At 35.5% G+C, this 27463-nt stretch overlaps 1 long non-coding RNA gene across 1 annotated transcript; it reads left to right on the top strand.

The window, feature by feature from the left end:
- The first annotated feature begins 12393 nt into the window (after positions 1 to 12393).
- On the top strand, positions 12394 to 26889 carry LOC140712115 (uncharacterized). Its single transcript, XR_012093566.1, has 3 exons — positions 12394 to 12573; positions 20539 to 20666; positions 24899 to 26889. It is a non-coding gene; the product is annotated as an uncharacterized lncRNA (long non-coding RNA).
- The last annotated feature ends 574 nt before the right edge of the window (positions 26890 to 27463 follow it).

Here is a 27463-nt window from a genome sequence, read left to right as displayed (position 1 = left end):
TTTTTGAATTTTTGTTTCATTCTTTAAATTGGTTTTCAAAGTTTGTAGAAATGGTGCTTTTCATTAAAAACAAAACAAAAGGCCGGGCGCGGTGGCTCACGCCTGTAATCCCAGCACTTTGGGAGGCCGGGCAGATCACGAGGCGGACGGATCACGAGGCGGGCGGATCACGAGGTCAGGAGATTGAGACCATCCTGGCTAACACAGTGAAACCCCGTCTCTACTAAAAATACAAAAATTAGCCGGGCGTGGTGGTGGGCGCCTGTAATCCCAGAGACTCGGGAGCTTGCAGTGAGCTGAGATCATGTCACTGCACTCCAGCCTGGGTGACAGAGCGAGACTGTGTCTCAAAACAAACAAACAAACAAAAACAAAAACCACATCACTCTAAGTACTGGAATATTCAAGTTCCCCCAACTCCCGTTCTTTTGAGAAATCTATTGAGGTATAAGAGAAAAGAAAATATGAAATAATAGCTACCTCTGTTTCAGTTTTCCAGGTGAAGGGTTGCTTTGAGACACATACCATTTCCTACCACTAAAAAGGGTTGCTACCTCATCAGCAATTATTTAAAAATAAAATTGTTTTTCCTCCACTTTTTAAATAAGGATTTAATGACTCTAAATATTAAACAAAAGAACCTGAATCTTTCAATGACTGTTCATTTCCACATTGGCTTGCCTGATGATCCTGGAAGAAGAGAAGCCAATTTTCTGTGAACTCCACAGCTGCCTTTCCAGAGAGATCTTTCTTGAGCACCTCATCTGAAATTGTAATGCTTCCCACCTGCTTTCCGGCTTGACCCCTTCTGTTAGGACTCTTCACAACCTAACATAGGTTATGCATACCTGTTTATTGTGTCTCAGTCCTAGAAAAGAAACCCTGTGAGGAGTTTGTCAGTCTTGTTCCATGTTACCTCCCAAATGTCTTCTATGGTGCCTGGCACACTGTCAGTAAGAGCTCAAAAGATAGTGTTTAATGAATGAATTCACGTTACTCTGCTGTTTTGTCAGTCGTTTGCAGCAACATGACAACCTCTGTAATGTTTTTCAAAAAGTAAACATCTTTTTTTTTCAGAAGGAGTCTCACTCTGTCACCCAGACTGGAGTGCAGTGACACGATCTTGGTTCACTGCAACCTCTGCCTCCTGGGTACAAGCAATTATTGTGCCTCAACCTCCCAAGTAGCTGGAATTACAGGTGGGTGTCACCACGTCCAGCTAATTTTTGTATTTTTAGTAGAGATGGGGTTTTGCCATAATGACCAGGCTGGTCTCGAACCCCTGGCCTCAAGTGATCCACCTGCCTCCCAAAGTGTTGGGATTACAGGTGTGAGCCACCTTGCCAGGCAAAAAAATATATATAAATTTTTACTTAATAGACTACAACACATTTTTTTAAAGCTTAAAGATGTGATGCTGCAGTGCCAGGTTTTTTGTTTGTTTGTTTATTTTTTAGTTTTTTTCTTCTATCTCAGGAAAACTTGCATGCCCTCATTTCCTTTAAAGACTGATGTAGTCTCATCACGACAGTTGTGGTGGCTGCCAGAAGGCTAAGAAACGTATGAATGGAAAGGTCATTTAGAGACATTCCCTGTTCCCTTCATTCCTGCTGTAGAGGCTGCACCTTTCAAATGGCCTCCTTCTTAGAAACAATCATTGTCCCAGGAAAATCAATGAAATTGCTTGACATCTTCCAAAAATGTATATTCCTTTGCACATGGAAACATTTTAAAAATAGAGTAATTGGCTTCTGACTTTTCACACTGAAGTGCTGCTAAAAATAAACACATATTTCTTCTTATCTTCCATTACATAAATCTTTCCATGTAAAAATTCCATTAACTTAAATCCAGATAATAATCTTTTTCTTGCTAAGTTAAAGAAAAATTGTAAAGAAAAAAAGAAAAAGCAAGTCAGTGAACCAATCATAAGATTTACTCCATAAAGGGACACAAAGATTTATCCTTTGAAATCCATATGAGGGTAATTTTTCTTTCCTTTTCTTCTTCCTCTTCTTTTTTTTTTTTTTTTTTTTTTTTTTTTTTTTTTTTGATGGCGTCTCGCTCTGTCACCCAGGCTGTAGTGCAGTAGCATGATCTCGGCTCACTGCAGCCTCTGCCTCCTGGGTTCCAGCAATTCTCCAGCCTCAGCCTCCAGGTAGCTGGGTTTACAGGCACTCACCACCATGCCCAGCTAATTTTTGTATTGTTAGTAGAGACAGGGTTTCACCGTGTTGGCCAGGCTGGTCTCTGACTCCTTACCTCAGGTCGTCTGTCCGCCTCGGCCTCCCAAAGTGCTAAGATTACAGGCGTGAACCACCATGCCTGGCAATATTGAGGATAACTTTTCTAATAACTCTTGTTCTGCCATATCTACAAAGGGTAATCAAATCACCTCCATCATTCTGGAGAGAACTGCCCTGTGGTTGATAATGAAGCACTTCAAAGCACAAAACCTCACACAGTTTTGTAGGTGAGACAATAGATCAAAGCTATAACTGGGACTATAGTATTAAAAATGTCTGTTTCCGAAAACCTGTCATGGTAACTTTCCTGATATTTGTGCTTGTCAAAACTTCTGAGGCACACTTAGAGACATCAAACCATTTTTAAAGTGCCATTTTTCATTAAATTTAGTAAAGTAACTTCTTTTTAAAAAAGTGAGAACATTCCTTGTTCTATAATGTTACATTTATGTGTTTTTTTCTGCTTGTAAGCATTAAAATATAGTTGATCATTAATTGGAAGTAAGTTAGTATCCATTGTGTATCCTCCAGAGCTTGCTATATCAGACACTCTGACACCAACATCACTTTATATTTGCGACACGTATCTAAATGTACGCTATTGTTAATGTCCGTATTGCCAGCGACTGTATAGGAACACAGCTTTCCTTCTAGGGAAAGTAGAGACATTAGGTGAAATTTTATACTTCCTAGTGCTAAAATGTGAAAATGATGCAGCCCAATATGTTTCCCATCCTTTGACTTCTTGTTCAAAAACCTTACAGCCAAATGTATTGCTTGAGTATGGTAATCTACTCAATTCAGATGTCTAGAGCAGTGACTCCAATTTTCTTCAGGAAACTTTGTTATATTTATTTTTAAGTGATTTATATCATACTGTACTTCAGTTTCTAGTCTGCTTCACATATTTTTTCAGAATCTCAATCAAATGTGAACAACGAAAATGAGTTTACAATGTCATTATGAATAAGCATGTGCTTACCTTTAATTCCAACAATGAATAACGTTTGAATTGCATTGGTTACAATAGCAGACAGAACATTCTGAATGCATTCCTACTGGGAATATATTTTTATTGAACTTCTTTTGCTGGCTAAACATTCAGAATGTCTTTTCACCCCAAGTTCTTCATTACAGAGTTTTTGACCTTCAGGGTTAGTTGTCCTAATGTTTTATAGCATGTGAATTACTTCATATGTTTCCACTGAACCCCTAATTTTTGTAAACTCACCTATTTAAAAAATAACAACAGTGTACATGTATAATAACTTACTAAATGATAGAACAGCATAAACCTGCATCTTTGATAAGTTTAATAGTATTCGTGTTTTACTATGTCAATCTGCAACTCTGGATTGACACATTATGAAATCATCAGCATGAGGCTTTTATTTTCTTTCCCAGCCAAAATGGATTTCTTTGTAAACGGTATGATTTCCCATGAAGCCATGAATTTTGAAACTACGGAGCACCATCAGCAGTTCCTTACTCTGAGGATTAATGGGAAAATACTTGGAGTTTTCTAGCTCTGACTGAAGACTGGGTGAAATCAATTATTTAAGCACTATAAAGCAAGGGCTTGGGTCTCAGACAACGATTACAAAGCAGACTCACTTTAACACCCAGAACAGCCATCTGGATCTTGTTGACTCCTTTACCATGGCAAAAGGGTGAATGAAATATAATTCCTGTCTGCTGATGACATGGAGATTCCTTCAAGCTAAGGGCAGCTGGAGCTCCCATTTACACACACACACACACACACACACACACACACACACACACACACACATTCTCTTTCGTTGTACACATGTTAAATACAAAGAACTTCTACAGCTTTTATTAAAGCAATAAGAAAAGCAATTGATTTTTCTACTGTATCTGCAGTGGTCTGGGTCTCAAACATTCAATTCGTGCAAAGTAATAAATGTCAGTGCTTTAAAAGGGAAAGTATCATGCTTCTTACTGTGCTCTAGAAATAGTCAAATGCTATGGAAAAATTTATTGAAGACTTGTGACTTTTATAGAAATTCTGACTTTAAATGTTTAGAGGAGATGTGCTTTCTCATGCCTGCATGCTTAGCAGTTTACTACCCAGTCTTTCCCATTGTAGGTATGTGAATTGCTTCAAATAAATGGATGTCAGGTTGCTAAAAACTTCTGAAACAAAGAAAATCAATGCATGCTTTTTAGATGGTATTAGAGTAAATGGAAGGTGAGTAGGGAGGAAACCTTAGAGGAAGAGGGAAGTTTTCATAAACAATCGTGTTTAGATCTCTTATGTGGAAGATTAGCAAAAGCTTAGTGGCTTTGAAATCTAATAATCACATAAAGCTCCCCTGAAAGCAGTTGCAGCTTTTGGTGCCAGGTTTTCCTGTATAGATCAACTTAAAGTGATATATCAAGATCAAGGTACATTTCAAAGAGAAATTCTTTAAAAACAAATCATGGTCACTGCTGATTAATCATTCAAAATCATAAATCTTGTGTGGTGAGTTAACAGTGACCAGACATAGTCACTGAACTGCAAATGTTTTTTCTTCCTCCTTGTACAGTAGGTAGTGATCACCATGAGGTTTTAAAATCAGCCCAGTCTCAGTGTAGTGTCTTCTGTTGTCTATGGTTTAGACGAGAGCCCTGAACTTCAAACTTTTATTCATTCACCCCTAAAGGAATTTCATAGAACGATGGATTACTTCACACATTTAACTGATCATTTTAAAGGTAGAACATAAATTTAAATATTGTAACTTAAAAAAATTTCAGCATACTGTAAATGATTGCAACTAAATTAAAACTGTTAACTTCATCTTCTGAAATGTTTCTTAGAGAATTTACAAACCTATGCATAAACCTATAGCAACTTGATATGCATCATCTATTTTAAAAACTGTAAAATATATTTATTTTTGAATGTCTTCTATTGATAATCCTATCATACTTCTACACAGTAAGAAAACATGTACATGCATATGTATAATTGAAATGTAGCATTTTTTGATTTCTTGTTATCACAGATCTGACAACTGTTCTTCTCTGAACTGAGTTTTCTTATAATTAATTGGTATACCTTTGATAAAAACTACTTAAATACATTATAACTCTTAAAACTAAGGAAACGTAAAAATAAAAATTCTGGTAGTACATCTCTTAATGAGATGGATGATGTTTAAGAAAACTAATTTATACACCTAACTATGACTCCTTGCTAGATTTAGACAGTGTTCTAATGATGTTCTAATTATGTTCTGTTTCTTCCCTTAGATGTACATATTCAGAAACTTTGTTACATAATTAACCAGATAGGAATAGAACAAGTTTTCTTATTAGAGTTTGGCATAATTATTTGAAGTTTTTCCTAGTTATGATTCCAAACTATGTAGATTATTAAAAAATAATTTTGATAATCCATCACTACCAGTTAGGTTTTTCGATTTTGTGCAAAGCAAACAACTGGAAACTACCTGACTTACAAAAAGATTATTTGCCTATTGTTAATTATTTCCTTTCTCAACTCCAGCATAAATATCTTTATACCACTTTTTGGCTTCTCAGAAACTTTTTACCCTGCATTAATATGCCAGTAACTTTGCGATGGGCACAGAACTATCTTGAAAGGGAAATGGAAATGAAGATCTTGTACCTCAATCGAAATTTTATTCTCAGAAGCATCAACTCAAGATAGTATATGTAGGAGTTGAAGAACATGGATGTTGAAAATATGGAAGTTTGTCTTTATGTAGACTAGATGCATGGAAAGTCTTTACACAGACTAGGTTTATGCATACAGCTTTTCTGAGACAGCTGATTAAGAGCATTTAACATACCATGAAGAATTTATCTTCTTTAATTTAGGTTCGGTAACTGTGTACTCATAATCAGAGTTTAGGTGGTTTATATTTATTTCTCCGGTACACATAACCTCTTCTCAAGGAGGTTAAGAGGAACTCAGAAAATATCAACTCCTCCTGTCAAGATATTACGGTACAATACAACAGTACTACATCTCTAAAGAAGTCTCATAGTACCTGTCTACAATCTGTCTTTCAGGATAGCGTTATATAAGAATTGTTTAAAAATAAATTTAATATTTAGAGAAATAAATAGTATTTATTGAAAGATTTGTTTATTCCAAGTATAAATGGAGGAAAAATTTAATAAAAAATTAAATTTGCCAATAGTTTAAAATAAATTCTGCATGTGAAAAATCCAAGTAAATTAAACCCATTTACCTTTACTGTGGTGTTTATTTTGACCATGTCTCTGGTCAGGATTCATGTTTCTAGATTAAATAGCATTGTAAACCTTTATGCTCACTCAGACGTCTATTTATGTCTTTAAATTTTGGTTGCTAAACTTTTTCCATCTCTTTGAAGTTTTTGTTGCTTGTTAGCAAAAACTTCCTAGCATACTCACATTTTTATAATGAGAAGCATGTTATTTTTGTACTATGATTGGCTGTTTCCATTTCCATTTAAAATGTACTTTCTAGTGATGTTTAATGTTTTGTTTTCTTTTTGTGTGTGTTTATTATTTTGTCTGCCCATGAAAAAATTTTATTCTAAGAAACTGTGACAACAGTTTTTTTTTTTTTAGTGTCATAATCAAAATCCATGATTTTATTACTAAAATTAATTAACAACTAACATACCTATGCATGTTATTCTCTCTATACATATAACATTATGTTGAATCCTTCTAATATCTGTATCAGGAAAATATAGAGAAGTTGCACATTTTGCTAAAGATTATACTTCCAGATGGTGGTTGAGATAGGATTCAGATCCAATTGAAGTGAGACAATCAAGATTCTAGGCCAGGTGCAGTGGTGCACTCCTATTATCCCAACACTTTGGGAGGCTGAGGCAGGTGGATCACTTGAGGTCAGTAGTTCAAGACCAGCCTGGCCAACGTGGTGAGACCTCATTTGTACTTAAAAATACAAAAATTAGCCAGGCGTGGTGGTGGGGGCCTCTAATCCCAGCTACTCGGGAGACTGAGGCAGGAGAATCATCTGAACCCCAGAGGCGGAGGTTGCAGTGAGCTGAGCTTGTACCACTGGACTCCAGCCTGGGTGACAGAGCAAGACCCCATCTCAAAAAAAAAAAAAAAAAAAAAAAATAGTTAACTCCAAAGATCTTCTCTTAATCATAAAACTGGAGTTAGAATTCTTATAGCTGTGGTGTCATTCTTCCATGTTTCTTGATTTATCCATGCTATGTCACTAGCCTTGTGACTTTATCTGCAGACCGATAGTATCAAATAATAAGAATACAATTTTCAGTACATCTAAAGCCATGTCTTCACTAAAATAAAAACTATATATTTATTAGTTATATATTCTGATAGACTGGTAACTGGAATGTTGTCTTGTTTCCTTTTTCTTGAGTCTTTAACTTCATACCAGATTAATAGTTGAATCTCTTTAAGATTATGAACTTCATTTTTTATTTTTTATTTCCCTCTCATGACTCAAGTCCTACCCCTGAACTCCTACTGGATTATTTTCAGATGTTGGGTTTTTTTTTTTTTTTTTTTTGAACTTTTTTTGGCCAAATAGTGTCTGCTTCTAGGTACTCATTGCTGTATTTCAGGTACCATTGTAATATCCATTTCTTTACTTTTTCTTTATTATGACTCCCTATGTATTACTGGGATTGCATGTTCCAAGTGCCCAGCTTCCCATTAGCATTCATAGATTTCTCTTGCTTCTTAATATCTGCTTTACCCATTTATCATATATTGTTTCTGCTTCCAGTAGTCAGGTAATATCTCAGAATTTGTGAAAACAACAGGGAGTAAAATAAATGCACAAAAGCTTTCAGTGTAGAATTGGCAGAATATAGAACTAGAGATGCTGAAAAACATATATAAAAAGAAATAGAAATTCAAAGGCAGGTGGCATCTGATCGGATATTACAATGTCTGTAATTTAACTTTAAAATATTTTAGCATAGCTAGCATAATGCTAGATTTTTCTTATTTAGTTTAAGTTAGAACTCAGTTGCTGAACTCTGAATTATAATAGGAATATAAACTCCAGGTGTTGTCAGCTAATGCTCTACTGAGAAAGCCCATGTTCCAGCCTCTACACATAGTCTTGTCTCTAGCTTGATCAATACATCAGACTTTTCTAATCATGGTAAATATCAGAAAGGTTTTTCATCTGTGGCTACCATAAATGACTACAAAAAGTGTCAAAATGTTCTCTCAGTGGTGAAATTATAGGTATTCAACATATGTGAATGAGCTTAAGAATTTTTAACACATGCTCACTCTTTTGAGAACAGTGTATAAGAATCCACTAGGCTTACAGCCTTTATCATTAGACGTGATGACTTAGCTTAGTGGATTATAATCTGTGTGGTCTCAACCCATTTATGTTCTTAAAATTTATTAAAACCTCCAAAGAACTTATATTATGAAATTAAAAAGAAATCAATAAAATATTTATTAGGTAATTATTAAATATTGATAAGAAACTTTTTACCTGTTAAACATAAACATTTATGAAAAATAATTTTATTCTTTAAAACCAAAAATATGGTAAGAGTGGCATTGTTTTATATTTTGAAAAATCTCTTTAGTATATGGATTAATAAAAGACATCTGGATTCTCCTGTGTTTCTTCCTTTAGTCTGTTAAGATATGTTGTTTTGGTTGAAGCATATGAATAAAATCTGACCTCATATCTCATCTGACTTATGTCGCTGGGAAGAAAATGTGCTTTACTATCTTTGCAGATAATTTGGATTTTTTTTTCTATTTTTTTCTATATATATATATATATATCACAATATAACAAGTGGTATTTTATTGAAGATTAGTTACAATGTGGAATCTAAAACTATGTCCATGAACACTGTGTATTCTGTTCCATTAAAATCCACCAGTCTATCTTGCACTTTGAGTGGATCTTGTATCCATGCATGATTTTGTAGCATCATGCATTGGTAATTAGGAAATGTTGGTCGGCTGACTATCCAGATATTACAAATGTTAACATATTTCATTACTGAATATAAAGAATTATATTTCCATTAATATTTCCATTAATCTCATAAAAATTTTTAAATATTGGGATACTGTCACTATGGTGAAGAAGACAAGATTTTCAAAATGCTAAATTTTTCTTGAAAGCTCAAATTTTATCACTGGCAGCAAATACTGTCAGTTGCTATCTTTGAAGCAACAGGCTCACTTCGTTTTTGAGACTATGTCTGCCAAGTACCCAAGATTGAATAATCATACTTTGCCTTTCAGTTCTTTCAATTAAATATTCCCCGATTAAAACATCCAGTTTAGCTTTAGCTCAATTACACATGTGCTTTTCCTTGACACAACCATTGTACTTCAGTGGGAAGCATAAGGATTTTCTACAAACTTTTCACTTTTCACTTAGAATATTAAAAGACATGTACTCAAGGGCCTAGATTTAATAAAATTAATCAATTTCATTGTTTTCTCAAGGAAGCCCTCAAGGAGCTCTCCTGCCTCCTCCACCCCGTGAATGCTATGGAGTCAAGAACACAAGACTTCCAGCCCAGTTCAATGCTGTCTTGATTTGTATTAAGGCTCCAACAGTTTTACTCACTGCTGCTTTTGCATCATCAACGTAAATGTTGAAACACTGAAAGAAAACAAATAGCATCTCAATATTATCACAGAATGGTTTTGACCTTACAGATTCCCCAAGAAATCCGTAGGGATCACATTCTAACAACGCCTATCCTAGCTATAATTTTAAAATCTCATTGTGTTCAGCCAGCACCAGAGAAAATTCAGATTTGCAGTTGTTAGTATTAAGGTGAAAATAATCTTGCTTCTGGACTCTTGCTCTAGTTAAAGTGAATGTTTCCTGCTTGGAAGTGCCTGAACCTCTAAGAAGACAGAGAGCTAGGCTTCACTGAGCGTACAGAAGTATGAACAGCTAAAAATTGTTGGTGGCTGTCATTTCTACCAAAAACAGCCGAAAAGAATTTTGCCTGACAAATCTGAATAAAACAGTTTATAAAACTTGTGAAATCACTCATGAAAAAGAAAGTGTTTGCCATCTGCACTCATTTACTTATAAGATATAGATCCCAGTTTCTCATAGCAACAGAACCTACTACCTAGGGTTGTCAAGAAGAATAAAAGAACTATGTCTTTTTACTCTTTTAAGCATGTAGAAACTGGTTATTTCGATGCTTGGCACATAATGAGCCCTCCCTAAGGCTGGCCACTACTTATATCATTATTGCCATCATCACTATTATTACATGTCACTTGGAAGGAATTTGAATTGGTCAATAGTATTTTTTGCCTGGCATGAGAGCTATACAGAGAAAGGAAGAGGAATATTTTAGGAAGTCAAAAATAATTCAGTTAGCTTGCAACCCAGGAATGCCCAAAGGAGAATGGTAAGAAATGAAGGTGGAGAAATTGGCTAAAGAGTCCTTTGCAAGTTAGGATAAGGCTTTAGAATCCAGTTTTGCAGGTGTAGGTAATTGGGAGGCCATTAAAGACTTTTGAATGATATGATTGGGGTCTGCTTTATCAGATTAACCTGGTAGCAAGATGCATCTTGCATTTCGTAGAGGTAACTCAAGATAGATACAGCACCTGGACGCATGGAATATACCTTGCTATTTTGACACAATTATCTATCAGATTTCAATGTTAAAAACATAGTGTGAGTCAAAATTTATAAAGAGTAAGCCTCAAATTAAGGAATGTTGCCACTGAAAGATTAATGTGATTGAAAGCTCTTTGGGTCAGAGTTAGTTTTGAGCCAAAAAAAAAAAAAAAAGAAAAAGAAAAAGAAAAAGAAAAGAAAATATGGAAGGCAAACGTTGTCAAATGGTTTAAGTTTAGTGCCTACACAAGCTCTTCTCAGTACTGTTTTAATATCCTGGAAGAGCTACAATAGTTGGTCACAAAATTACCTTTTAGGCCAGATACATATGAGTTGGGCACGGATTCCTTTATTTATCCATGGTGTTCGCATAGTTTTCTGATGTCAAAGAGAAAGGGTTGGATTACATAAAAACAGAATGTTAGATTTGATTTTCTTTTCCCTTTACTTATAGAAATTTAATTACTAGTAACTAACCCCATATTGCCTGTACCCAGGGAACACAATGCTAGTGAAATTTCAGTGCTTGGCAATAAAGATGTATTTAAGTCATGATATAAAAATAGCCATGTGGTTTTAGTCACTCTTTCTGGGTGAAAAAAGAAAGCGAAACAAAAGAATAATCCCCAAACTCACTAATTCGCCATTATGATCCTCTAGAATATCCCCTTTCTAGATAGTAGTTCTCAGTGAGAAAGACAGGTGATAAGGTGGCACATTTATTTTTTTTCTGACCACAGGAGAATAGGCCACATAATTATATCAACCTGTTTGTCTTTCCCTAATATTTGTATTTAAACATAAATTTATGTTCATCACGTGTGGCTGAAAACACTGCTATTTTCCAGTTCAAATATGGCTAACATGATTAGAGTAGGCATGGAGAAGAAAAAGTACTCTAAATATGACTGAGTAATTAAGTTTGGTTTTCTAATGTGGAACAAGAACGTACTTCCCAGCGGGCTCCATGTATTGGCATCACCCAGCTGTTTGAAGAATTTTCTTGATGAAAGCAAAAACCGAGGGAGAACAAGGAAAAACAGGTGGTGTGTCAACAGCAAAATTTCAGTGTGACATCTGCAGGTGGCTCTGTGGATCCAAGGTCAGGGAAATTGACTTCAAAAGAGTCTTCCTTGGGATGCCAAGTCTTCAAAAACTAAATGAGAATGGAGAGAGTTAAGAGTCTTAAAAATGGAAAAAAGGGAAATAAAGCATATCAAGGCATTCATAAACTTTAGAAAGGATTTAATTCCGTTCAAATATGTCTATTTATCTACCATCTATCCAATACACATATTACTCTTCTTTTTGGTATGATATTAAAACTGCAGAGTACCGTATGTTTCATTATGTCCATAATAACACACACACACACACACACACACACACACAAACACACACCTCAAAACGCCTATGAAACCTTTTGTCTTTTATTGCCATCTCACACCAAACCAGTAGGGTGTGCTCATAACTCAACATTTTACTTGTCACAGCCCCACCCTGACCCTGTGGTGTTTTTACTAATGGTAAACAAAAATAGCACATGTTGTAAGAGATAAAACGCCCAATCTGCATGTTGCTCTTGCATTTGGTTTCATGGCTCATTAAAATGACATATTATGATGTACTTTACTTGCTTTGGTTTCTCTGCTGAAATGTTGATCAATGTGTTCCTCAATGAAATGAAATGTTCGTCAATGTCTTCTCCTGGTGAGTAATCCCCCAATCACCAAAATTTCTGTGTTGTCTCCTGAGTCTTTCTTTTGGACAGCTGGCATTATTCAGAATTGGTTATAACAATCCTTCTCATAAATAACTACTTACACAGAATGATGAGAAACTAAATTATGCTGCTAAATCATGTCCATATTTCATTGCATAGTACTTAAATGAACAATGCAGAAGCCATCTAGTAACATATTCCATTGCTTTTTACTTTTAAGAAGCAGACCTCATTTCTCTTGCTGGAAAGTGAAAAAATATAGTTTGGCAAAAACTGACTTGGAGTAGAACTAGGAGACAAAAATTAAGCATGAACACAAACAGTTCTTTCCAAGATAAAAATAGTCAGCAGAACATTGCGTTGGCTTTCCCTATTGACTTTGTAATTAGTGGATGTAAAACACACTTAGTGGCCTTCATGGGCTGTACATGTAAAAACGTTGGCTGAAGGATGCAGACAAAATGAATAATATGAGCTCATCTGTCTCCAAACACTGTTTGGTTAATGACTGTGTAGACTACAATTGTTTAATTGTACCTGGAACAACTAAACAATGACTAAGCTTAAAAATTTCAAAGCATATTCACATTTGGATTGGCCAATAGTATATTTGCCTATATTTCTATGCAAGGTCAAAGTTAATTATTCTACATTTAGGAGAGGATATATCTAGATATTCTATGACATCCCACAGGTCTCATCTACTTAATGCTTCATTGGGAATATCTAATATGTCTTTTTAACAAGGTGAAAACAAAAGCACACAAAAGGAGATGACACCAAATATGAGGATTTGCAATTATTAAAACCTTTATTTAAAGATGAATTTGCTGCAGTGTGAAAAATGCAAGTCATGATGTGCTATCCATGCTCTTCCTTTCACGTCCTTCCTTACAACTGTCAGGTGGGAACCATGCTAGTGGTTCTGGCCAATGGAGTGTTAGCAGAAATGACCTGTGTCAGGTCTGGGTTGGGATACTTTAGGATCGGTGACCTCTTTTAATGCAGCCAGTCTTAAAGGCACATGTTCCGGATGGCTGGATATTACATACATTAGGGTCATCCAACACATATCAGTCTCTACTGAGTGAGAAATAAGCCCTGTGTCTGTTAAGCTTTGAGATTTTGGGGTTTGTCTGGTAGCAAGCATCAAGAATCCTGTTTAAAATATAATGTTACTAGTTTTTAAATATGTAAAATATATTTTTATGTAATTGCTACAAATAAAAATGTTTAATTCAATGATTGCTTATTTATTTACACATAGATAATGTATTACTAGAGTTCGTGATTTTAAAGTGGAATGGACTATAGAATGAAGAAGCCCTTTTCGATTTCGGAACCCTGATCACCGATTTCCAATCCATAGGGACACTCAATAGTTTCTTATATCTATTTCCAGATATATTCCACATACATTACATTCTTTTTTGCACAAATGAAAGCGTACTATATACTATTGTTTATTTTTCTTTTGGTTTACAAGACGTCTTCATATATTGGGAGTATTGGCCTTTTGCCTATGATATGCAAATGATTCTTCTCACAATTTCATTTGCCTTATGACAAATGCTTTTCTAATGAATAATTATTTATTTTAGTTGAATTTATGTATCAAACTTGGAAGATCTGAGATGATATTTTAAAATGCTTACCTGCTTTCTTCTCTATCTTTTGTTCTTTTATTCCCTCACATTTAAAATCTTGATATACCTGAGGAGAGTTTCTAAATATGCATCCAACTTTAATCTTTTCCTAATAACTACAGAGTTGTCTCAATTCTATTAAATACTTTGCTCACTGATTTGAAATGCAACCTTTATCATATCTACTTTTCCATAAATTCTTGAAGGTATTTCTAGATTCATTAGTCCATTATACTGATGTGTCTCCCTATTTGTGTGCCAACATCAGTCTTCAGTTCATGCTAATAACTTCTACGCTCATTGCTTCAGTGACATTTCTCTTGTCCAAAGAAGATGTTTAATACACTGTGGAAGTCCTGGCCATATGTGGCAGTTGAGGACAATGGGATAACAGCTATGAAACAAGTAGGAGGTAGTGTGGAAAGGTAAGCCTCTCAGAATCACTGTATTTTATTTATTTTTTGAGACAGGGTCTCACTCTGTCACCTGGGCTGGAGTGCAGTAGTGCAATCTTGGCTCACTGCAACCTCTGCCTCCTGGGTCCAAGCAATTTTCCCACCTCAACCTCCCGAGTAGCTGGGATTACACACGCCCGCCACCACGCCCGGCTAATTTTTGTATTTTTAGTAGACACAGGGTTTGACCACGTTGGCCAGGCTGGTCTCAAACTCCTAGCCTCAAGTGATCCACCTGCCTCGGCCTCCCGAAGTGCTGGGATTGCAGTCGTGAGCCACCGTGCCCGGCCAGAATCACTGTACTTTTAAATAGTAAGCCTGAATTATTATTTTTTCTTCTTTTTAGTACTTCGGGCTGTAGAAGTGAGGTTACATAGAGCACTGGGAAGGTAAGCTCATGCGTGGGTACCTACATCTTTTTCCCATTCCCAGTAATTTGAATCTGCTGATATTGTCAACTCGGTTAAGTTAGCGGTGGAAAATGTCTGATTACTTTTTTTTTTTTCTCATAATGACTCATTCCACACACCCCCAAACAAAATTAATAAAAAAGATTTCAGATATATTATAGTAATACATATTTTTAGTTGTTCAAAGTTCTTCTTGGAAACTGTCTGAATCAGGGTAAAAATATAGTCCCGCAGTTTATTTGATATAATTTACATCAATCATTCAATATTTTGGATATCTCAAGTATGACAAAGACTTTGAGAAAAGTAGATAATTTTAAATAAGAGCCTAAACAGGCTAGAAAATATTTTTAAAATAAGACCTAACTGCTAAAAAGGAAACTCAAAGAAATATCATTGTTTCTTTGTGATTTTCTGTGTGGTTTAGACAATTTTAAGAAAATTGCACTCAAGAGCTCAACTACAAAATTTTTGGCTTTAAAAATGAAGTTATTCTGAATCAGCTGGAAGTAGAGCTAGTAATCTTATTTTCCTTGTAAACAGGCCACTTACCATCAGTCTCTTACCTTGGACTTTGTCCTTGTTTTTGGCTGTTTGCTTTAATCTGACTGCAATATGACAGAATAAATTATTAGTGTATAAATGTTCACAGAATTTCCTCTTTCCTCAACCTACTAAAGAGGATATTATAATAATCATCCCTTTATTCTTTGCTCCTCTTGAAGAATAAGCATATCAGTTGCCTGTTGTATATCAAACCATCTCAGATCTCAGGAACTTACCATAGTAAGAATTCATTTAGCTCATCCATCTATGGTCAGATATATAGGCGAGGTTTGGTGGGGGTATTCTGATCTTGAGTGGTTTGATGTACAGGTCTGGTGTATACTGGCTGCCAGCTAGGTCAGCAGCCATATCTGAACTGAGAATCTCCCATCCTCCAGCAGGCTAGACTGGATGTACTCTTGTAGTGCCGTCAAAGAGCAAGAATGAGAACAAACTCAGTTGATCAAACTATTTCCCAACCCTCTGCTTATGTCCCACTTTCCAAAATTTCAGTGACTAAAGCAAATAACATGGCCAAGCTTAGGGTGAGAGTAGCGGGGGCTATAAAGTTTCATGCCAAAGAGTATATTCACAGAGAGGAGTGAGGAACTGAGGTCATTCATACATCAATTGATCACATTGAGAAATAACAATGTATTGAAGGAAGAGAAGTTAATTAATAAACAATCATAATTAATAGTTGATGCAAAATGATATAAGGAGTGGGAAAGAGAACAAATGAAAGCATCATGAACTGGGAGTAGAGTACAATTTTTTTTTTTCTTTTTGGGTGGGGAGGGAGCATGCATGAGAAAGAAACCTGCCAGGAAAGTGGAATGGAAACAAAGGGTACTCTAATGGGTGTTTCTAAAGACTTTTTATTTGCAGTCACTTTAATGTCATCCAAGAGGTCATAAGAAGAAATTCCTCTTTAATCACTTCTGGCTCTTGAGCTGTAATTTGTATGTGTCACAGCTCCATGACTAAACTGCATTGATCTCTAGATCAGAAGTGGTTACTGCAGACACTGCAGCTTGCATGCTCACAGTCATATTCCTCTTTTACATTTTTAGCAGAAACATTATTTTGGTCCCAACTGCAGTATCATCTGGGAAGTTGAATGCCTGTTTGAATGTGCCGGTTGTTAAGTACTGTAAGCTCCAGACCCATCCTCTGTTCTTTTCTTTATGATTGTTATGGCTGGGATTCTGCAAGCCATTCTTTTCCTTTGCCCACTGACTCCCTGTTAGGTTCTGCCAATAGGGAGCACCAAAGGCAGTGAAGAAGAGACAAGCACCTTCCTGATTGCTTGCTCTAATAATTCACTCTTCATCTCAGCATTTGGTTTGAGTAACAGCAGTTGGTACCAGTTTCCAATTTTTTCTGTATTTCAAGGAGTAGCTTCATCATGCCAGCTCAGAGGTATCAGTGCCAGATGGCTCAAGTTCCCTTTACAGAAGTCTGAGTTCCAGCTCTGTAGGACGATCCTTTGAACTGTTAAGGCACTAGCACCAGCAGTAATCTTCTGTTTTAGGCTGGAACTGATATCTGACCAAAAGCAATTTAATTAACCTCAAGGGGCCTTAGTTAAAGAGGTTCTAAGGTTGCTATCATTTCTAGTATTTTCTAGTGTTGTCTCAATATATTTGTCTATGCGATGCACTCCCCTTTCACGCACAAAACTGATTGAAAAGTGAAAAATTTGAAGTGTTTAATTTAGGAATTATTTCCTGTGTCTATATTATTCTAGCCAGCTGATCTGATAGACTTCTTAGATTCACTACATTATCAGGTTGCTAAGAAGAGGAACTCTTTAATAAAAAGTAAATATCGGCCGGGCGCGGTGGCTCAAGCCTGTAATCCTAGCACTTTGGGAGGCCGAGACGGGCGGATCACGAGGTCAGGAGATCGAGACCATCCTGGCTAACACGGTGAAACCCCGTCTCTACTAAAAAATACAAAAAACTAGCCGGGCGCGGTGGCGGGCGCCTGTAGTCCCAGCTACTCGGGAGGCTGAGGCAGGAGAATGGCGTAAACCCGGGAGGCGGAGCTTGCAGTGAGCTGAGATCGGCCACTGCACTCCAGCCTGGGCGACAGAGCGAGACTCCGTCTCAAAAAAAAAAAAAAAAAAAAAAAAAAAGTAAATATAAACGGTGGAACAGAACACATTTATTTGGAGTGAAGAGAGCTTGCCTATGTAAGAACATATTGGAAATTAAAGACAACACTTGTAATAGAAGAGAAATTTTAATGAACACTAAATTCACTTATTCCTCACAACTGTAAATAAGCCTTTTCTGTTTCTGATTCAAAAAGCTTCCAAGAGTTTAATTTTAACTTTATAACTTTCTAGATTTGTATTTCCCTAGTTAAGAGTAAATCCTTTCTGATTGTCTTCCTTTTTCTATAATCCTCTAACAAAATGTACTTATAGTTGCAAATATTTACAGTAATGTATCATGGTGGTATATATCCTGATTAAAGTGGCTACTGCTGAATTTGGTATTTATATTAAACCATGAATTGTTTTCCTGGCGCTATGGGTAGCCCCTTTCCCTAGCAATTAACATAAATTTCTGTTGAACAAAAGAGCTTATGGAAATGGAAAAAGCGAAATTCATATTTGCTGGACTTTCTAGAATGGCATGGGGATGTGGAGGGGAAGGAATGTGACTTTGCCTTTCTTTTGACTTATTAATGATTCTGCATAGTCTATGTGCCTGGAGACTTTAATAGCAGACACATTTTTACAAGTAAAATAGCATGCTTTATATTGGCAATGCTATCATGCATCTCACGGGCTTTCAGCTGTATTTTTCATTAAAGAGTTTCCAATAGATTTTATTTAAAACTCAGGGATAGAGTGCCATATCAGTTTTAAAATATTGAAAATTATTTGGAAAGAAAACAATATAATCATAATATAAACAACAGTTTAGTACTAGAAAACCTTAAGTAGTAGTAGCTTATTGTTTTTTTTGTGTGTGTTTTGTGAAAATAATTTTTGAAGTAATATATTGAATGGCGAAATAGGTATAATTAAAATTCTATAATTTACTTGTAGACATATAAGTATAGTGAGATCTATGAAATTTATATAAAATGTCCTAAATCTAAAAAATGATGTTGAATCATTAATAATCCTATATGACTTTTTTTTTTTTTTTTTTTTTTTTTTTTTTGAGACAGAGTCTCGCTCTGCCTCCCAGGCTGGAGTGCAGTGGCCGGATCTCAGCTCACTGCAAGCTCCGCCTCCTGGATAGGCCATTCTCCTGCCTCAGCCTCCCGAGTAGCTGGGACTACAGGCGCCCGCCACGTCGCCCGGCTATTTTTTTGTATTTTTTAGTAGAGACGGGTTTCACCGTGTTAGCCAGGATGGTCTCGATCTCCTGACCTCGTGATCCGTCCGTCTCGGCCTCCCAAAGTGCTGGGATTACAGGCTTCAGCCACCGCGCCCGGCCATGACTTTCAATCATTAACTATAGGAATGATAATACATTCATCGAAGCACTTACATTTAACAATCACAAAGAACTCCAAAAAAAAAAATGAATACATTATAATACTCTTGGTCTGTTTCCTTTTCTGAGAAAATGTACCACCTCTCTATTCTTCTTCATATCAGTTAAGGGCTCCATCAATCATTCAGTTTATTTGCCTTGATCTTTGGGTCATCCTTATTCTTTCTCTTGCTATAATGGTCCATACCCAATGTAATTTAAACTTTTAACTAAACTACTTCCAAATAGATCTCAAAACTGATGAGTTTTCCCTATCTTCCCATCTATTACTTCATATGTCACTTTGGGTTTGTCTGATGTTTCCTCACAGTGAGATTAAGGTCATGCATTTTGGGCAGAAATAGCACAGAAGTGAGAAGTGATTCTATGTTCTTCCAAATGAGGCATTAGGTAGCATGGTGATTTGTTTGCCTTGTTTATTTTATTACTGAAGATTTAACTAAAATAATTTGATTAAAGAGGTTTCCTTCAAGTTTCTCCTTTGTAAATTTACTAATTCTTACCTGTAATTAATGCATATATTGTGGGGAGGTACTTTGAGACCGTGTAAATATTGATTTTCTCCCTAAATTTTTACTTGCTGCTTTTAGTGTTCATTGACACACATTGGCTGAATGAAGTATTCCTGTGATTATTGGCAAATATGATTATCTGGTTTCATCATGACTTCTGTATTTATTAGTTGACATTCTGTTCTAATAGGAAGCTTTCTTATCTCACTCACTTAAAAATTAATGATTTCATTGGTTCATTAGTTAATAAAGTATGTGCAAAATAATTTCTATTTTATTCATTGGGTTGTGTTCTGTTATTTTGATGTTAAAATGGCATAAGGGTATTGGAGAAAAGGAATGTGACGTCTTTCTTTTGGCATATTAATAATATCAGTTGTTTACACACTTGGAAACTTCATAGCAAACATATTTATAAGCTAAATAACTGATACATTTATTTAAAAGGCTAGAGGATAAGGAATTTCATAAGATGATTTGAATATATAAGATTCATATAGAAGTTTTAGAACTAAAAATTACAGTAACTAATATTAAAATTTAAATGAATTGTGTTAAAAGTATATTAGCCAAAAAACAGAAATAACTAGTTAATTAGAACACATGTCCATAGGAAATATTTAGAATGAAGAATAAGAAAAAGTAATAATTAAAGTTTGTGTTTAAAAAGAAAATGCAGAGCTGAAGGGAAAAGTAATGAGCTGGAAGATACCTTAAAAGAAAAGCTATAAACTGAAGGCCGAATAGACAGAAGGGCAATTCGGAAAATAGCATGAGAGAAATGTGGGTGGGATATGGTGAAAAGTTTGCCTATCTGTATACCTATATAGGCATATTAATATATCTCTCTCTATGTGACTAGCATATAGGAGAGAGGAGAACGAGATAAGAGACAGAAGCAGCATTTAAAGAAACACTGGTCAGGAAATTTTCAACTTTGAAAGAAAACATCAACCTACAGATTCAAGATATACTTCAGACCTAAGCACGGTAAGTACAGAGAACATTAGACCAAGGCCTAGTCAAGACAATGAAACCCAGAAACATACAGAGCCTGTTAAAATAATACAGAGGAAAAGACAATATTATCTTCAAAAGAGCAACAACATTGGCAACTTACCTTTCAACAAAATGATTAAATCTAGAAGACAATCAAATGCTACATTTAATTGGCTGAAATGAGACAAAAATGGCACTGCAGAATTTTACTCTCAGCAAAATATTCTTCAAAATGAAAAGTGAACATTAATTCATACCAGATATGCAATGAAATATTATTCAGCCTTTAAAAAGAATGAGATCTTGTCATTTGCCACAACATGGATGAACTGGAGGACATTATGTTAAGTGAAATAAGCCAGGCACAGAAAAACAAATGCTGCATGTTTTCACTCACACATGGTGGCTAAAACAAATTTAATTCAGAGAGAGTAGAATGGTAGTTACCAGAGACTGAGAAGGGTAGTGATAAAGAGGGGATGATTAATAGGTACAAATACACAGTTAGATTGAAATAATGTGGTGTAGGGTTTGGCAGCACAACGGGGTGACTATAGTTAATCTATTCTATATTTCAAAATAACTAAAAGAGTGGAATTGAAATATTCTTAACACCAAGAAACAGTAAGTACTTGAGGTAATGAATACCCCAATTACCCTGATTTGATCATTGCACATTATATGCTTGCATCAAAATATTGCATGTACTCCGGAAATATGTACAACTAATAAGTATCCATAACAATTAAAAAATTTAAAAAGAATTTTAAGGAATCACACCTGCTAAATTTCAAAATAATACTAGGATATCCTCCTCTGTTCTTACTGTTTGTGTTACCCATCCAGCCCTCAAAAGAGGTAAAATTATCATATTTTCAGTGATATGATACTTTTCTGCTAGCAGATATTCACTAAAAGAAATGCTAAAGAAAAATTTCAGGCAGAAAGAAAACAATTGTAAATAAAAATTTAGATGAATTGCAAAAACAAATGAAGAAAAGGATGAATATAAGGGAGTAACTATACATTGATATTCTTTATTAAGCATAAATACTAATACTATGTGACACTTATTATGTGCAGGATTAAAGCACATGGCAAAGTAGCACAGGTTAGAGAGAGGGTAATTGCAGACATAGTATTACAGAGCCTGTTATGGACTACATCACGTCTCCTTCTCTTCCCCTACAAATTCATATGTTGAAGCTCTAAACCTAAATGTAGCAGAATTTGGAGACAGCCTTTTAAGGATGAAGCATGTAAGTGAGGTCATAAAGGTCTTACAGGAATGGTGTCCTATAAGAAGAGGAAGATACAAGAACTGTCTCTTTACAGGCACAGAAGAAAGGTCATCTGCAACCAAAGGAGACAGACATCAACAGACTCTGACTGTACTGGCCCTTGATCTTGCCTTCCAGTGCCCCACACATGAGAAAATGCATTTCTGCCATTTAAGCCACTTCCTCAGTTGTATTCTTTTATGACAGCCCAAGCAGGCTAAAACAGAGTCCTTGCGTTATCTGGGAATGGGAAAAAGTACTAATTAAAGTAGATATTAATAGATTAATGGTATACAGTGTAGCAGGCTAACAATGAAAATAAATAAATAAGAATGTAATAACAGGTAAATATTGGGTAAAAATTGATATTAAAGCCTGATTACTCTAAAAGAAGACAAGCCAGTGTAAAAACAGATCAAAGGAGAGATGAAGTAACTTGAAAAATACTGAGATAATGTATTTAAATCCAAATATATCACAATTTACATTAAAAACAATTGAATATGTCAACTAAAGACAACTATTGTTAATGATATTTTCTATCTTCTTAGGAAGGACATAGGAAAGTTAACACTAACGTTATAGGAGAAGATACATCGTAAAAACACTAACGACAGTTAGAAAACTTTTTTTTGGTAATGGCCCAGATTGTAAATATTTTCAGCTTTGTGGTACACATATGGTCTTTGTTGCATGTTATATTTGTGTGTTTTGTTATATCCCTTTAATAATGTAGGAAACATTCCTAGCTTACAGGATGTACAAAATCAGGCTGTGTACCAACCCATCTGCTATGGACTCAATGTTTGTGTCCCCACAAAATTCATATGTGGAAATATAATCCTTATTATGATGGTATTCAAAAATAGGGCCTTTGTAAGGTAATTAGGTCGTGAGGGTGGGACCCTCATGAATAGGATTTGTGCTCTTAGAAGAAGCAGCAAGAAAGCTGGCTTACACTCTTTCTGCCATGTGAGAGTACAGCAAGAAGCTGACAGTTTGCATTCAGAAGGGAACCCTTATCAGAATCTGACCATGAACTTGGACCAGATGCCAGAAATGTGAGAACAAACTTCTGTTGTTTGTAAGCTACACAGGCTATGGTATTTTGTTATAGCAGTCTGAACTAAGACACCATGCATTACTGATTCCTGATCTATAGACAAATTAGTGTAGCTATGTTAACAAATAAACAATATAGGCCCCAAGACACAAAGTATTACTGAATGTAATGGGAAACATTTTATAACAATATAGGTGAATTTAAAAAGAAGATATAGCAGTCTTAAGACTGACTATATGTAACTATTAGTATTGCCTCAAGATATATAAAGGAAAAATGGACCAAACTAAGGAAAAATGGAAAATTCTACATCTTAGACAAATCTTCGTAGCAGCTGTTAGAACACAGAACAAAAATCAATAGAGATATAGAAGACATAAACGGAATGTCTAACACACTTGATCTAAAACACATTTATAAAACACTGATTCCAACAATTTCATTTCAAAAAGATCATGTCAATGGAATTATACAATATATAACCTCTGGGATTGAATTTTTTCATTCAGACTACTTCCCTAGATATTCATCTGAATTTCTGCCTGTGTTAATAATTTGTTCCTTTTTAATATGTAATTTTCAGTTACTTATATGTTTATTTTTATTGTGATAAAGAATACATAACATGAAATCTACCCTCCTAGCAAATTTTTAAGTATATAGCACATATTAACTCTAAGTACATTGTTGTACAGCAGCTCTCCAGAACTTTCTCATCTTGTGTGACTCAAACTCTATACCCATTGAACAACCACTCCTCGTTTCACACTGAAAACCATTTTATTTCCTGCTTCTCACTTTGACCATTATAGACACCTCATCTAAGTAAAATCATGCAATATGTGTCCTTTTGTGACTGATTTATTCCACTTAGTCCTCAAGGTTTATCCCTGTTGTCACATTTGTGTTTTCTTCTTTTATGGCTGAGTCATCTTCCATTGTACACATACACCACATTTGCTTTATCCATTCACCAATCAACGGATATTTAGGTTGTTTCCGCCATTTGGTTACTGTAAATAGTGCTGGAAAGAACATGGGCGTGAAACACTGAAACGCTAGACAGAGGCTCCTCCTCTCTTTCCCTCCCGAGGGAGAGGCTGCCCAGCTATATGGATCTCTAGTTGCTGCACCTCCTGTCCTCTGGAACAGCAGCAAGCCACAAGCCACCCAGCTCTCTTGTGTTCTCAGTGCTCTCCAGAAACCCAGAGCAAGCTGATCCCCAGCAGGGGAAGAAAGAAGGGAAGAAAGAAACCAGTCTCTTAGGCAGACCCAGGAAAAGTCCAGACTTTGCATACATGTTTCATTCTTCTCTTTTCCTCCCAGGGAGAAACCAGGAACTAAGAGTTTTCTCCTGATCACGACATGCTGAGCTGGGAGGAGGGTGTGTTAGGAGACAGTGTGGAGAGTGAGTGCCGGGAGTTTTCCTACTGCCTTTCATGTGGCTGCTTTCATGACCCCTGGGGTGCAACTGCCTTGTAACTGTTCTCTGGATTTCTCAAAAAGGGAATTGGTCTATGTATTGTTGTTGATTCAGTGCCCTCTTGGTGGAAGGAGACTCCGAGCCTTTCTGCTATCTTTCTGATAACAACCCCAATTTTACCTGACTTTTACCCTAAAATGTTAGTCTGCCATGATTTTAGGGATGCTGTCAAAAAAACCCCTGAGAATCCTAAAGCAGAGACAATAAACTCTATTACCCACAGTAAAGCAAGCTGCACAAGCATCAGCTCCCCAGGCAGCAATTCCTAGAGGATGTCTTGAAGAGGGCCAGGTAGTGCTTGCACATTGGCTGAATTGTGTTACAAAAGAAGATGGATGAGCTTGGAAAACCAGAGTTGTTCATACTAGATACTAAGAATGCCTACTTGCTTTTCTAGACGGAAAGATTCTTCCAAGACTTTCAGAAAACGTGCCTTTTGTTCTGGAGGGAGACAGCGTCTCTATCTTCCAAAGCTGTTTGCTTCACAAACATCCTTGAGAATATAGTCCGGAAATAAAAGGAGTCAATACTTCTGTTCTCAAGATGTGAAGAAACATGAGAGGCCCATGGAGAATCATCATCCAATAGTATTAGCCAAAATAACAAATTGTAACACAATACAAAGGTGTGAAAATATTCAGATAGTGTTCTCTGGCCATAGAAGAAATAATCTAGAAATCAGTAACAACAGTACACGTAGATAATCCTTAAAATGTTTGGAAACTAAAATGTGCTTTTCTAAATTAGATATATGTTAAGGAGAAATCACAATATTAATTAAAATGACTTATTTTCATTTAGTTAAAATATTAAAAGTTGTGGAATGCAACTGCAGAAGGAAATTATAGCATTACATGCCCATATTAAAAATAATAATCGCTAACAATTACTTCAGTTTTGTTCTCCAGGTCCAGCAGAAACCATGGCAAATTAAAGCCAAAAACCCTAAGATAATAGAAATGATAAGAAACAGAAACCAATAACAACCAGAAGTAAATAACAAAACCCAATAAACCAAAATATTATTATTTGAAAAGATTCATAAAATCGAAGAACTCCCTAGTGATATAAATTATGAAAAAGGAAACTCAAGTTACCAACATAAAGAATGCAAAGGTGATATCATTATAGACCCACAGACTTTAAAAGATAATAAACAAATGTCTTTAAGTTTAAATGAAAACAATCTTGGAAAATACAACTTTCAAAAATAGACCTAAGACCAAACCGAAAACCTCAATGGTCCTTTATCTATTAAAGAAATTCACAATTAATTGTGAATTAAATGGAATTCACAATTAAGACCTTTCTACAATGCAGTACCACATAGCAACGAAAGAAAATAAACTACTGCTACACACAACAGGGATGAATCTCATAGACATAATGATGGGAAAGAAAATGAAGCTAAATATGTAAGAGTACAAAATGCATAGCATCATTTATATAAATTTCAAAAACAAGCAACACTAATCTCTAGTGATAAAATTAAATATGGTGGTTACTTTTGTGTATGTGGTAATGATTACATGGGGGCCTAAGAAAGGCTTCTGGCAAGCAGACAATGTTCTGTAGTTTGGCCTTTATCTTGGGCATGTGTGTGATAATCAGGCAAAAATTAATCAAATTCTACCTTTAGGATTTGCATTCTTTCCTGTATATATGCTATAGCTCAATAAGCATCAAAGTCAAAATACAAACTGCCAAAAAAGTATAAAGAGGAAATGGCCTGATTTCTGAAAGTTAATGGCTAAGATTGCCAAAATGTTGTTCTCCCTTCCTCTTTCTGTACTTTTTATATCAACACTGCATTAACGTTTTGGAGAAGATTATAAAATAGATAACCATTACTAAACTCCATTTGTGAGATTGGATTATGTCAGTAAAGAATTAAAACCCTAGTTTATTTTTAGTATTTAGGCCATCTAAATTCACTAGCTGACTTCAAGGAAGGAAAAAAAAAAAATCAGGGTTTATGAGGAGTCTCAGCAGGGAGTGTTTATATTAGATACTTAGCACTGTAGGATGCTGTGAATTGGAAAACATAGGTAGATCCAATTAACAGATTCTGCACTGTGGCAACTGAATGACATTACACTTTGGACAGCTTTATGTGTGAATGTGAGAACATATTCTTAAGAAATGTTGTAACCTTATCCCATATAACTTCATAAGAATTTCTCTATAGGCTTGGGATTTGCAATAAAAATAGAGATATGTTGGCTTCTCGTTTGTGGAATTTTCTAATAAAATTTATTGAGAATCATTATTTAAGGGAATAACACTGATTTGTTCTTATCAGATTTTGAATAATGAGAAAGAGCCCATCTGCCTGTATAGGACAAAGGAATGGAATGTGTTCTTTCACTGCTACTGTCTCTATCCTAATCATTTGGACCCCCATACAATAGAGGGGCTTGCACTTATATGTGTGACAAATTAACAGAGACTGCTGCATGTGGCCAGCTGCTTTTGGATGAACTGTTGGGCTACTCATCTGACTTTTCTAAGTAATCCATTGTGTTTGAAAGGACTCATTCATAATGGCAGACTATAGATTACTTCAGAAGTGTGTTTTCAAAAGAAAATATAATCCACTTATGAGTCCCAGAGTTAAAATTTAACCAATGTTCTCTTTAGAGATTTGTGAAATTTGGATCAGAAACATTACTTCTAGAAACGTATCTTGATATTTCTGACTGTCTTCTTTATACGACATGTTTAGGAACAATGATTCTTAAATTGGTATTTGTAGGTCTCTAGAGAATCAGAGCAAATGCCAAGAAAATTGCACAAACCAGAGGTATGGAAACCTCAAAACCTGTGTGATTCAATGATTGAGATCCATTATCTGATCACAAAATCTCCAACCACTACATTTGGTAGTTTTTTTCACTGGCTAACACATATTCAACAATTTTTGCTAATGTGTATTCTGGGGATTGAAATACAGCATTCCCTG

Source organism: Chlorocebus sabaeus, chromosome 7 (assembly GCF_047675955.1).
Source record: "Chlorocebus sabaeus isolate Y175 chromosome 7, mChlSab1.0.hap1, whole genome shotgun sequence".
NCBI classification, from domain to species: domain Eukaryota; kingdom Metazoa; phylum Chordata; class Mammalia; order Primates; family Cercopithecidae; genus Chlorocebus; species Chlorocebus sabaeus.
The sequence above is the reverse complement of the archived record's forward strand: the minus strand, read 5'-3'. Positions and strand labels throughout refer to the sequence as shown.